General features: G+C 42.3%; 1 protein-coding gene across 3 annotated transcripts in view; it reads right to left on the bottom strand.

Moving 5' to 3' along the window:
* PRLR (prolactin receptor) overlaps positions 1-13,181 on the bottom strand; it is a 196,592-nt gene extending 183,411 nt beyond the window's left edge. The window contains exon 1 of one of the 3 annotated variants that reach the window (XM_025270634.3): positions 12,986-13,181. The gene's annotated coding sequence lies outside the window, so the exon portion shown is untranslated. The other 2 variants (XM_025270633.3, XM_025270635.3) reach the window with 2 other exon arrangements.
* Positions 13,182-13,661: the final 480 nt, after the last annotated feature.

Below are 13,661 nucleotides of genomic sequence, written 5' to 3'. Positions count from 1 at the left end.
AACTAAGAAAGAACATCTAACCCATATATATATATATATATATATACATAGTGTCTCTTTGTAAAGGTACAGGATATTTTTTATAATAATCTAGTAAAAGTGATTGCCTTTGGGGGCAATGGATGGCTGGGATAGGAGATAGAGAAAAGGTCTATTTCTCACTGACGATTCTGTCATATTTTGAATTTTAAAGCATGTACAAAAATAAATAAAAATTTAAAAGTCACAGATATGAACATGCTACGGTTTCAGTGATGTCCTCTGAAAAGTAAAATCAGAAATGTTTGTTAAAGAGAAATTAAACTCTTCTGGTCAAACTCTGAGTGAAGCAATGGTGTCACCCCTGTGATCACATAGTTGCCACTGCACTGCTCTGATCTTTGAATGACTTGGTTTTAGGGTGTATCTACATTTGATACATATCACTCTCACTTTCTACTGAATATTTAATCCAAACCATCCATCAAAAGAGGAATTTACCTTATTAATTTAAAGATATATATTTTTAAAATTAAACTGTTTGTAAGATTCTGATCTATTTGAGGGTTTTAGGGTGTATCTACATTTGATAGATATCACTCACACTTTCTACTGAATATTTAATCCAAACCATCCATCAAGAGAGGAATTTACCTTATTAATTTAAAGATATATATTTTTTAAATTAAACTGTTTGTAAGATTCTGATCTATTTGAGGGTTTTAGGGTGTATCTACATTTGATACATATCACTCTCACTTTCTACTGAATATTTAATCCAAACCATCCATCAAGAGAGGAATTTACCTTATTAATTTAAAGATATATATATTTTTAAATTAAACTGTTTGTAAGATTCTGATCTATTTGAGGGTTTTAGGGTGTATCTACATTTGATACATATCACTCTCACTTTCTACTGAATATTTAATCCAAACCATCCATCAAGGGAGGAGTTTACCTTATTGATTAAAAGATATATTTTTTTAAAATTAAACTGTAAGATTCTATCTATTTGAGGGATATTCAAAGACCTAAAATGGCTTTCAAGCTTTCTTTAATGAACTGATGTTCCATAGCAATCCTCCTGGAGAAGGCAATGGCACCCCACTCCAGTACTCTTGCCTGGGAAATCCCATGGACGGAGGAGCCTGGTAGGCTGCAGTCCATGGGGTTGCTAAGAGTTGGACACATCTGAGCAACTTCACTTTTCACTTTCATGCATTGGAGAAGGAAATGGCAACCCACTCCAGTGTTCTTGCCTGGAGAATCCCAGGGAAGGGGGAGTCTCGTGGGCTGCCGTCTATGGGGTCACACAGAGTCGGACACGACTGAAGTGACTTAGCAGCTTAGCAGCAATCCTCCTAACTTCAATAAGATGATAGTCTACTACAACTGTAACTATATTTGTTTCCGTTGTAGTTTTGAATTTGGGAGTTAATAACCATAGGAAACATCTGTCATGTATAACATTTAAACATAACACTTTTATTGAAAATCAGTTGAATGAGCATACATGCTGTGATTAGATGAATTCAACAATTCCTATGAACGCACACCACTCTTCACAGAAAATTACCCTATGACTATTGGAGCAAAAGAGAAAAAGTGCCTTCTGTTAATTAAAACATATAACAAGTTAAAACTTATAGCACAGAAGATGAATCACCACAATTACTGCTAGAGAATTCATTAATGGAATTAAAGAAACAGTAATGAATTTCTTTGTATAAACTTCCATTCTGTTAAATTCACCGTCATTACCTCCACAAGGAAGAGGTGAAGATCTGTTGTTTTCACACTGATTATTGGAAGTCATTTGTGAGAAGACTTTTCTGGAGCAGTTATGTAGTAGAAGGTGCAGAAGACAGAATAATCTACTCTGCTGCCCAGACTCGTTCCACTTCTAATAATACAACTCTGGGGAGACTCCTCTACATGTTTAAAGCAAAAATGTGATAACTAAATTAAAGACTATTTCTTGATTAGTTTCTGAAGGCCAGTCTCAGATGACTGTGGAGAACAGTTTTCTGCACAGCTTTTTGAGTAACTCTAGTATTTTCCATCCTTTGTGAGGGGACAGGTAGGTGGGTACCACTACAGGAACTAAGCAAAGTGGGCAGAAGACAGGGTGAGAAGAGGGAGCATTTCCTTGAATGTCCTCTGGTGTTGACACCTTTGTCCAGCCAGCTCCTTAGGTGTGGATTTATCCTTTCACCTTGGCAGATGGCAGGAGGTTGAGATTCGAGACCCTCCTGGAGGATGCTGGATCATCCAGCTGCAGAATTATGCCATTTCCCCAGCAGTCCCTCTCCTGAAAGCCTTGCTCAGTTGAAGCGCCTCCTAGTGGTACCTTGAGGTTTTTGCATGAGTTGTTCAATAGTCAAGCCATGTCTGACTTTGAGACACCATAAAAGGCAGCACGTTAGGCTTCTCTGCTCTTTGCTATCTCCTGGAATTTGCTCAAACTCATGTCCATTGCATCTGTGATGCCAACCAACTGACTCATCCTCTGTCACCTTCTTCTCTTGCCCTCAATCTTACCCAGAATCAGGGTCTTTTTCAACAAGTCGACTCTTCATATCAGGTGGACAAAGTATTGGAGCTTCAGCTTTAGCCTCAGTCCCTCCAGTGAATATTCAAGGTTGATTTTTTTTTTTTGCAGGAAAAATAAGTTTAATTTTGAAGTCTCAGCTTCAGTGATACAGGAAAGAGTGAAAAGGAGATCCATGGAAAGTGGTAAAACCAAGCTCGGCAACCAGACTCTTTTCAAAACCTGGCTTTGCTACTTTTATCAGCTATGCTGCTGCTGCTGCTAGGTCACTTCAGTCGTGTCTGACTCTGTGCAACCCCATAGATGACAGCCCACCAGGCTCCCCCGTCCCTGGGATTCTCCAGGCAAGAACACTGGAGTGGGTTGCCATTTCCTTCTCCAATGCATGAAAGTGAAAGGTGAAAGTGAAGTCGCTTAGTCATGTCCAACTCTTAGCAACCCCATGGACTGCAGCCTACCAGGCTCCTCCATTCATGGGAGTTTCCAGGCAAGAGTACTGGAGTGGGTTGCCATTGCCTTCTCCGTTATCAGCTATGTGATCTTGACAAATGACTTACTCTTTTTTTTTTTGCCTCAATTTCTTCTTTCATAAAATGATAATAATAAAGATGCTCACTAATCAATGGCTGGGAGGAACAAAGCAATTAAAACATGTAAAATTCTTAAAACAATGCCTTGGCATACAGTAAGTGCTCAGTAAATGTTTGCTATTATAATGTTAGCATTTATATGGAGAAATTGACCAACTGCCAAAGGCCATGTATAACTGTCTGGCAGCATGAAGAGCTTAGTTAATACAGCCCAAGTGTCAAAATAAACTAGCAATGTGAATGTCACATTTCTATCACTTATGAAAAGCAGAGTAATCAGAAACATCAACTACCAAGGGGAAAAAAGGGAGGGGTGGGAGGAATTGGGAGATTAGAATTGACACATATACATACTGATACTATGTATAAAACAGGTAACTAATGAGTATATATTGTATAGCACTGGGAATTCTACTTAATGTACTGTAGTGACCTGAATGGGAAGGAAATCCAAAAGGGAGGGGATATATGTATATGTATAGCTGATTCATTTTGCTATACAGTAGATCCTAATACAACATTTTAAACCAACTCTAATAAAAATTAATTAAAACAAGAAAAGACAGTATCGTGCATCGAACCTGGACTGGATGCTTGGGGCTGGTGCACTGGGATGACCCAGAGGGATGGTATGGGGAGGGAGGAGGGAGGAGGGTTCAGGATGGGGAACACATGTATACCTGTGGTGGATTCATTTCGATATTTGGCAAAACTAATACAATATTGTAAAGTTTATAAATAAAATAAAATTAAAAAAAAAAAAGAAAAGACAACAACAACAACAAAAAAAACACCTCATCAGAAGACTCTTATGAGAAAGGATGAAATTTTTATCGTTAGTAGGTAAAAAAACAACAAACAGATTTCTCCTTGGACAGGAATTTGTTTTTCTCCCTTTGTAAATAAGTCAGGGTCAAAATCCCCAAAGTTTTCAAATAACACTAGATGTTTTTCCACTTTGGTTCAAAATCAGTGGCCCAAGTCAAGATAGGGGAGGGGCAATGATCTCAGACAGGACAAGGTCTGGCCTCACTGTCATTGCCCTTATGCATCTAGAAGCCTTGCTGGCCCTCCCTTCACATTCACTCCTGAATCTAAGAATTCTCCTCCCCACTGCTACCCTTCAGCTGACTTATAGTCACCTCTTGCCAAACTCCTGGTCAACCTCCCATCTTTCCCTCTGCTCTCAGTCTACAATCCACTCTGTACACAGGAGCCAGGAGAGCTCTAAAATGCAATGGAAGACACATTACCTCCTTACTTAAACACTCCCAGTGATTCCCTTAGAGCATTTAACCCTAATTCCACTCATGACCTCAGACTCTCTGGGCTATTTTCCTGTTTGACTCCACTCCTTCCTTCCCAAGTCTCCAGGCACACTGGTCTTTCTATTTTCAGAATATGCAAAACCTTTTTCAACCTCAGAGCTTTTGCTGTTGCTGATCCCTCTGCCAGTTTTTTTTTTTTTTTTTTTTCCCCTGATCTCTGTGTGGGTTTCTCTTTACACATGCTAGCTCAAATGTCACCTCTTCAGAGACAGTGACTCTTGTAAGCCTATTGAAAGCAGCCATCGTCAGTCTGACTGCTTTATCTCACTTCATTTTTCTTCATAGCACCAACTAACTGATTTTATTTATCTTAGTATTATTCTTAGTACGGATATCTGTTTGCTCTCACTGTAATGTAAACTCCACATGAACAAGAACACCATCTCTTCAACTCCAGCTCCTCAAAGGGTTCTTGGCACAAAACAGACGCTACATAAATATTAGTTGAGTGAATAACAATTGTCAGTGCCCACGATGCTTGGACAACAGCAGACCTTTGCTCATTCTTCTCCTTGCTATCTCCTTGGCAACTTCTTATCTCCTAATCCTGCCATCTCAGCACTCAAGAAAAGTAGAGTGGTCCATCCTTTCAATCCCCGCCAAATCTAATACAAAATCTTGGTTACTTTTTGGTAGTTATACAACTTTTTGAGAAGGGCTGCCATCTTAGATTTAACTGGACCCTGGATAATTATTCTCAGACTGATCTTAGAATCCTTTTCCATACTCTAAATTCTTCTCAATTTGGTATGACTTGCAATTGGTTCTTTCCAAACCCACATTCATGGCTCTCCTAGCCCAGCCTCTTGCTGGTAGCCTCTGCAACCCAAATGATCTCCTGAGCCTGAGAGAGTTTTACACAACCTAGTTAGTTCTTGGCCAATTCACCTCATAAAGTCTACCCAATGATAGAGAACACTGCTATAATTATATTTTTAATAAGGGTGTGGACAGGAACGGAGTTAATTGGCTTTAAAATGGCTGAGACAGGAAAGCAAGGGTTGGCTGACTAAAGATCAACATAGCAACTGGGAAATTTAATACATGGATGGCAGGAAGGCTTAACCTTTATCTTCCAATCTCATGATTATCAAGCCTCTGGCAACTTGATTTCCAAATTGTACATACAAGAAATTTTAGTCATGAGTTTATACAGGGTCACTCTGAAGATAGAGTTAGTTCATATATAGGTAGAAACCTCAATTTTATGCTAGACTGATGGAGTTGCTACCCAATGAAAATATGATTTGGATGGCTCTTTGGGGTCCATGACACCTAGAACAAGGCAGAAGAAGAAACAGAAATAAATCATGAAGATTTGTACTTTCGCTGAGAAGTAAGGTCCATTTTAGTGAAGATCAACTGGAGAATTGTAAATAAATGTGATATAGAGCCTCCACACCCAGAATCTTGATTAATAGGTTTATGGATAGGGCCTGGGCAGCTGTATTTTTTAAAGCTCCTAAGGTGATTTTCATGTACAGTCAGTGTTGAGGACCACTGTTTTAGAGGCTTGCTTTTTGCTATAGTTAAAGATACTAGAAATTGTTTTTTTAATAAGTAAGGGATTTCAAAACAGAGAAAAAGAAAAGAACCATTTTGGAATGGCACAAAACTGACCTATCCTCATATCCTAAAGAAGCTGTAGTGCTAAGACTCTAGCCTTTTTCTATTACCCTTCATAAAGACCTCCCAGCTTCACCACTGGCAATAAACCCAGACATTCTTGAGACATAACAAGGAATTCTTTAAAAATGCAGCTGTAAAAATTGCTCAGCTTTCTTCTTCTTTTTTTTTAGACATGTAACAAAAACCATTATCTTTTAAGCGAACAGAAGCTTCAGAGAAGAGAAATCAGAACAGCTTGAAAGCTCTGAGACTAAGGAGTCTTTACTTCCCACAGGTAGGAGTGCATAAGCTGTAAGTATGCATGGCCACGTTTTTACTTGAACTCCAAGATGCTAGGGACGGGGCTCCTGGGACCACCTCTGCTGCCTCCGAGCTGCTGACACTTAAAATCACAGTGTTGCCAGCTCGGGCAATCTAGTCACCTTTTACCGATTGATCTGTAACACTAATTCATTCATGGAAGTGATAACAGGGCTAGGTACAGAGTATTGTAACAGCAACAGGGGATGGGGCACCACGTGCTTTAAGAGCCAAATAAATATGAGGAATTCAGTGGCTGAGAATCCTAATTTCATTCTATCACCAGTAAGCCTCAAGGCCCAAGGCCAGTAATTAAACTCCATTTCCTAATTTGTAAAGTTGGAAAGGTGAGGCAAGGTTACAGACTGTTATAAAATAGCTACTATGGCACTAATGGGCTCAATAATGAAGCCCTCTGCAATGATCACACAAAGCCTGGTGGATACAAAAAGCCATGAGACACCCAGCACCCTATAGTTACCCTATGCCAGGGTTGACTACAGGGCACCCCCAAAGCACACAGAGTACAGGGATGGGAAGCTGGCTACACTTTTTAGCCACAACATCCAAGTCAACAGAATGATTACAGACAGCAATTGTGAAGAAAGCAACTGAGCAGAAATATCCATGTCCATAAACCTTCTACACAATAAAGACCATGCACCTTAACTGTCCATTTCTTTCTCTTGAAAACATTACCCTTTTAATTTTATTGCCCATGATGATAAGACAAAGACTCGGTGTGTTTACTCAATGACTTTTAACTCTGACTTCACATTAGAATGTTCTGGGGAATCACAAACAACAAAGAACAACAGCAGCACTGGCACCATGGCCCCATTCTTCAATGAAAATTCTAGAACAAGGTGGGGGCATCAGTAATTTTTAAAAGCGCCCCTAGTTATTCTTCATGTTCTTTTTCATACTGCCAAATACTCCCTTCACATTTCCATATGCAGGCCAACTGCGTATGCATCCTTACTCGGAATGCCTTCCTCTCCAGCTCCCACCCCCACGCCCATGCCTGTTTCCTTTGGTCTACAGCTCGGCCTGGGAAAGTGCCGCACTCAGTATGCCAACTAATTTGGAAAACTCAGCAGTGGCCACAGGACCGGAAAAGGTCAGTTTTCATTCCAATACCAAAGAAAGGCAATGCCAAAGAATGTTCAAACTACCACACAGTTGCACTCATCACACATTCTAGCAAAGTAATGCTCAAAATTCTCCAAGTGAGGCTTCAACAGTACATGAACCGAGAATTTCCAGATGTTCAAGCTGGAATTAGAAAAGGCAGAGGAACCAGGGATCAAATTGCCAACATCCACTGGATAATCAAAAAAGAAAGAGAGCTCCAGAAAAACATCTACTTCTGCTTCATTGACTATGCTAAAGCTTTTGACTGTGTGGATCACACAAACTGGAAAATTCTTTAAGAGATGGGAATACCAGACCAGCTGAACTGCCTCCTGAGAAATCTGTTTGCAGGTCAAGAAGCAACAGTTAGAACTGGACATAATAATTTCAAAATTGGCAAAGGAATAGGTCAAGGCTATATATTGTCACCCTGCTTATTTAACTTTTATGCAGAGTACATCATGTTAAATGTTGGGCTGGATGAAGCACAAACTAGAATCAAGATTGCAGGTAGAAATATCAATAACCTAAGATATGAAGATGACATCATTCTTATGGCAGAAAGTTAAGAAGAACTAAAGAGCCTCTTGATGAAAGTGAAAGAGGAGAGTGAAAAAGCTGACTTAAAACTCAACATTCAAAAATGAAGAGCATGGCATTCGGTCCCATCACTTCTTGGCAAATAGATGGGGAAACAATGGAAATAGTGAGAGACCTTATTTTCTTGGTTTCTAAAATCACTGCATATGGTGACTGCAGCCATGAAATTAAAAGACGCTTGCTCCTTGGAAGAAAAGCTATGACCAACCTAGACAGCATATTAAAAAGCAGAGACATTACTTTTCAAACAAAGTTCTGTCTAGTCAAAGCTATGGTTTTCCCAGTAGTCATGTATTGATGTGAGAGTTGGACCATCAAGAAAGCTGAGCACCAAAGAACTGATGCTTTTGAACTGTGGTGTTGGAGAAGACTCTTGAAAATCTCTTGAACTGCAAGGAGATCAAACCAGTCAATCCTAAAGGAAATCAGTCCTGAACATTCATTGGAAGGACTGAAGCTGAAGCTGAAGCTCCAGTACTTTGGCCACCTGATGCAAAGAACTGACTCATTAGAAAAGACCCTGATGCTGGGAAAGATTGAAGGCTAGAGGAGAAGGGGATGCCAGAGAACAAGATGGTTGGATGGCATCACTAAGTCGATAGGCATAAGTTTGAACAAGCTCTGGGAGTTGGTGATGGACAGGGAAGCTTGGCATGCTGCATGCAGCCCATGGGTTGTAAAGAGTCAAACACGACTGAGCAACTGAACTAATAGCCTGGCCTTACATCCTTCAGTGGCATCTCTTTTTCTAAGATTTTTTAAAAAATGTAGACCAGTTTTAAACTATTGAATTTGTTGCAATACTGCTTCTGTTCTAAGTTTTGGGTTTTTTTTTTGGTCCCAAGGCACGTGGGATCTTAGTTCCCAGACCAGGGGTAGAACTGGTATCCCTTGCATTGGAAGACAAAGTCTTCTCTTTACTTCTTTCTGATATGTATGTACAGATATGAGAGTTGGATCATAAAGAAGGCTGCATGCAGAAGAAATGATGCTTTCTAATTGTGGTGCTGGAGAAGATTCTTGAGAGTCCTTTGGACAGCAAGGAGATCAAACCAGTCAATCCTAAAGGAAATCAGTCCTGAATATTCACTGGAAGGACTGATGCTGAAGCTGAAGCTCCAATACTTTGGCCACCTGATGTGAAGAGCCGACTCATTGAAAAAGACTCTGATGCTGGGAAAGATTGAGGGCAATAAGAGAAGGAATGACAGAGGATGAGATAGCTGGATGGCATCACTGACTCAATGGACATGAGTTTCAAAAAACTCCGAGAGACAGTGAAGGACAGGGAAGCCCGTATCCTGGTGTGCTGCAGTCCATGGGGTCACAAAGAGTAGGACACGACTCAGCGAATGACCAACAATAACAAAACATTTATCAATGTCTGAAATGATCTGATATATATCTGTGTTCATCTGCCTCTTATACATCTCTGTTGCATAGAAGCTTCACAAGGGCCAAGGTCTTGTCTGTTATATTCAGAGCTCAGCAAGTATTCATGGAATGAATGAATGTTTAACACAGGGAGGCAAATGGCAAGGTGTCCTGATTCTAAAGGTAATGAAGAATAAGAATTTCAGAGCTCTTTCCAACATAAACAAATTGCTCAGGAAATCAGTGGCCTAGAGCCAGCCTCACCTGCTGTGGGTAACTATTGACTTTATAGCTGGATTTGGGAAAGGATGGGAAAATCACTCTCCATAGGTGATTTCACTGTTGTTGCCTGTTGATGTGTTCACACGCAAAGTGATTTCATGCCACTGAAATCACCCAGTGGATTTGGTGATTCCTGTCCTTCAAAAGAACTAGTTTGGATCATTCAATTAGCATGATGCAATTTTCTGACCCCAGGGAGCCTGGCAGCTCGGGTTAGTGGAACAAGAGTGGGTGTCAAGATAAGACAGATCTGGGCTTATGTCCTGGCTCGGTTCTACCTTTTACTTGCTGTGGAGACTGGGCAAGTCATGTAAATTTACTTAATCCTCAGTTTCCTTATCTGTAAAGCTTTATCTAATAATCCGTACCCTGCAGTGAGAAAATTAATTGAAGAGAGAATTCATTGAATTACCATGAGAATTAACAGAAGGAACATAGGGAAGTGCTTAGTATATCTTGAAGGCTCAATGACCAGTAGGTATCAATACTGTCATCTTCATATTCAAGAATGCCTTGCCAGAATATACTCATCAGTCTTGGAATGGATACTTAGTGGGAATCCAATTTCCTTTTAAGATTCTGCTATTTCTGTCCCTTACTTCTATGTCATTCAATTTCTTGCAACTGAGGGGCCAGGACTGCAGGGGGTGGGGGGCGGTACTAGCTGAGTTGATTAAATCTATTCCAAGCTGTGAAAGATGGAAATGAAGACATTTCTCTTTACAGAGACAGTTTGTGTTGTACCTGGAGATGGATGCAGCCATCAGCCCTCTCCAGTTTCTATACTGAGATTCATGCAGCTACAGGCACAGATCTAGCTGTTTTCTGTTCAAGATTATGGGTCAAAAGGGAACTCAGAGAAAGGGTCGAGACTTCATGCTAGTCTGGACACATTTCACTTGCTGGCAACACAGAAAATTCCTTGACAAAGGTGAAGCAATAAACCCAACATTGTATTCTGAACCCACCATCCATCTTTTAGAATAACTAGATCAGGACTGACTGTATTCATTCTTTTGCTGACATAAGCCCCATAAGACAGTAAACTGCTCTAAAAAAAGTAGGAGACTATTTAACACTGACTTATAAACTCACATTCATATCAGTAATAGCAGTTTATCATAGACTAGGCATTTCATTTTCCTAATAACCATGCAAGAAAGCACAAGAGGAAAAGTGAGACTCAGAGAAGTTCAGTGACTTGCCTGAAGCAAGGGAGCCAAGATTTGAAGCCTGGTTTGTTGGGCTTGAAAGCTCCCCGTGTCCTCTGCTACACCTTGCTGGCACTGCCAATGGAAGACCCAGGTCCTCCAAGGCACGGGAACCTAGTGCCTTAAAGGAAAAGTGCAGAGGTGCACAAGGAGACTGTTACTATTCCTACACAGCACTGGGGAGCAAACAGCACTTCATTTCAAAACCAGACCTCGGTCCCAGTGTCTGACATCCAACGGTGGGACCTGAAGAGCTCTCCTTAAGACAGTGACCCTCTGCAGGTGTTCTCCAATGCTGTCTGTAAGACTGAAAACTCCAGGGCTGAGGATGGTCATCTTAGGGAAGCCATTGCAAGAGCTTGTGAAGAGGGTTTCCCACAAGGCAGAGACCAGTGAAGCTCCTGGGAAACAGTGTCCCGGGAGCTCACTCATGAAAGCCGGGCTCTGTCCTTTGGCAGGGCTAACTCCAGACCCCCAGAGAAGGCTGCAGATGGCTCCCACAGCCAACCCAGCTGCCACAGAGGTTTGGCTGGATTGTTGATGCAGACCCTAGAGAGGAAGGCAAGGGATGTTCACTAGGGGCTCAGGCAAAGACTTCAGGGCATGTCCACAACCTTCTGGGACTGCTTGAAAAACTTTATGAACATTCCATAAAAATGCTTTCCTCTCTTGGAAGAGGACTCATAGCTCATTCTCAAAAGGACTTAATGAGCACCAATTTTTAAGAATCACTAAAATATACAATTTCATCAGTTTCTTTCTTACATGATTCAGCAGCACTTTTGCTCCATTAGTTTTAAATATATTCATATACCAGTAGTAATCTAAATATATATATGTATGTGTATATATATATGTATACACACATATGTACACATTTAGGGCAGAATATATACACACACATATATTCATACATACATATATATATACAACACATATATCCTTAAATGTTGCACACACGCATATACACGCATGCAAAGTGCAACATGTGCAAAGAAAATCGAGGCCCACAGACCCCAAGGGTCTTGCCCAACTTTGCACAGCAGGGGTGGAATGAGCAGCACTCCACTGACCAAGAAGCATGAGACTCAGGTGGGAAAGCTTAACCAAGCAATTTGATGGATGTAAACAAGCGGATCCCTATAGTGTCATAATAATGTTTTGCAATCATTTTCAAGTCCAGTTACCGAAAATTCTAAATGCTTGTTATTAGGGTAAGGTGGGCTGCTTCCGCAGAACAGGGAGAGGCCATTACAAGGATGTTCTCCACCCAAAGAGCTGCAACTCCAGCCCCGGCTCCGGTAGCGCCCTGGCTACCCCCCCACCCTCCCTTACCTGTTTGCCCAACTTCCCCCTCCTCTCCTCTGCTCTCTCGTCCTCTCTCCTCCAGCGGTTCCTGAAGCTGCTTCTCCAGCTGGAATTCCTTCGCTGAGGTCAGGCCGCCTCCCTTCGGCTGAGCTACGGGTGACAGCCAGGAGGCTGCTTACCTGTCACTACCTCCACTGCCTCTGAGGGGGCGGGGAGCCACACCTTTCGGGTCGGCACTGCGATCGCTCAACTTTCCTCCGGATACCCCGAGGCGGCCGCGGCTGATGCTGGGAGAATCCTCAAGCCCGCCGTCCGCACATCACCTGTCTGAGCTCCTTCCCCTCCCCGCTCTTTTTTTCTTTTCAATTTGACTTGAATAATGTGTCTTCTGAGAATCCCCCAGTCACGCCGAAACTCATCCTCAAGATGCTTTTTATAAAGACTAATGTGTGCCGTCGTAAAAGCGGCGAGGGTGGGGGCGGATAGAGTCTTTTTAGTTCCTTTGGGAGGGGACCTCCGTGCTGTCAGAGTCCCGGCTCTGCCCCAGGCTGCCGCTCGGCGGCTCCGGCGGGTTTCTGGCGTCTTCCGGAGCAGCCCGAGCCCAGCCGCCGGTGCGCGTCTGCCTGCACTTGGCCTTGAACCCGCGACTCCGGCGCCGCCCCCGCGCCCTCGGCTCCGCCCGCGGTGGGTACTCACTTTTCCCCGGGAGCGAGGTCTGCCATCTCACTCCGTGAGCACTTCCTGCACGAGGTTGTGAACCTCCATCGTGCGTAAAGCTGTTTCAGGAACAGCGGGTAGACTCCAGAAAGAGCTAGAGGAGCGAGTTAGACTTAAAGAGAAAGGGGGCGGGGGCGGGAACGGGGGCGGGGGTGGGAAGCCCAAGACCAGCAGGCTGGTGTCTGGGTATCCCAACCTGGACTCCAGCAGCCCGGCGGCTCTGGGACAAGAAGCCCAGCAAGTGCACTTGTTCACTCTTTCTTTGCGAGAGGAGGAGTCAAGGTTGCAACATTTGTGTTCCTTGCTCGAGGCGAAACAGTGATTTTCTTAAGCCTGCAAAATGTCCAGAGCCGGCCAGCTTCACCAGGTGAAGGAAGAAGCTGGGGAAGCGGAAAGCAGCAAAGAAGTGGAGAAAGAAGAACGGTTTCACCCTTAGATGGATTTTGCACGATAGATGGGGACCACAGGTCTTCCAATGAGACTGCATCACAAAACAGATTGGCAAAACAATAATAGTAATAATTTAAAAATAACTTCGTAAATGGAACGACCTCAAAGCTGGTATTTCTCCTGGCAGCCAAGACTGGAGTGTCTCCGTGTCAGATTTCTTTCCTTATTTTCGAATAACAGCTTGAACAGCAGCTTGACAGCACTG

Source organism: Bubalus bubalis, chromosome 19 (assembly GCF_019923935.1).
Source record: "Bubalus bubalis isolate 160015118507 breed Murrah chromosome 19, NDDB_SH_1, whole genome shotgun sequence".
Classification (NCBI taxonomy): domain Eukaryota; kingdom Metazoa; phylum Chordata; class Mammalia; order Artiodactyla; family Bovidae; genus Bubalus; species Bubalus bubalis.
This window is presented reverse-complemented; position numbering and strand designations above follow the sequence as displayed.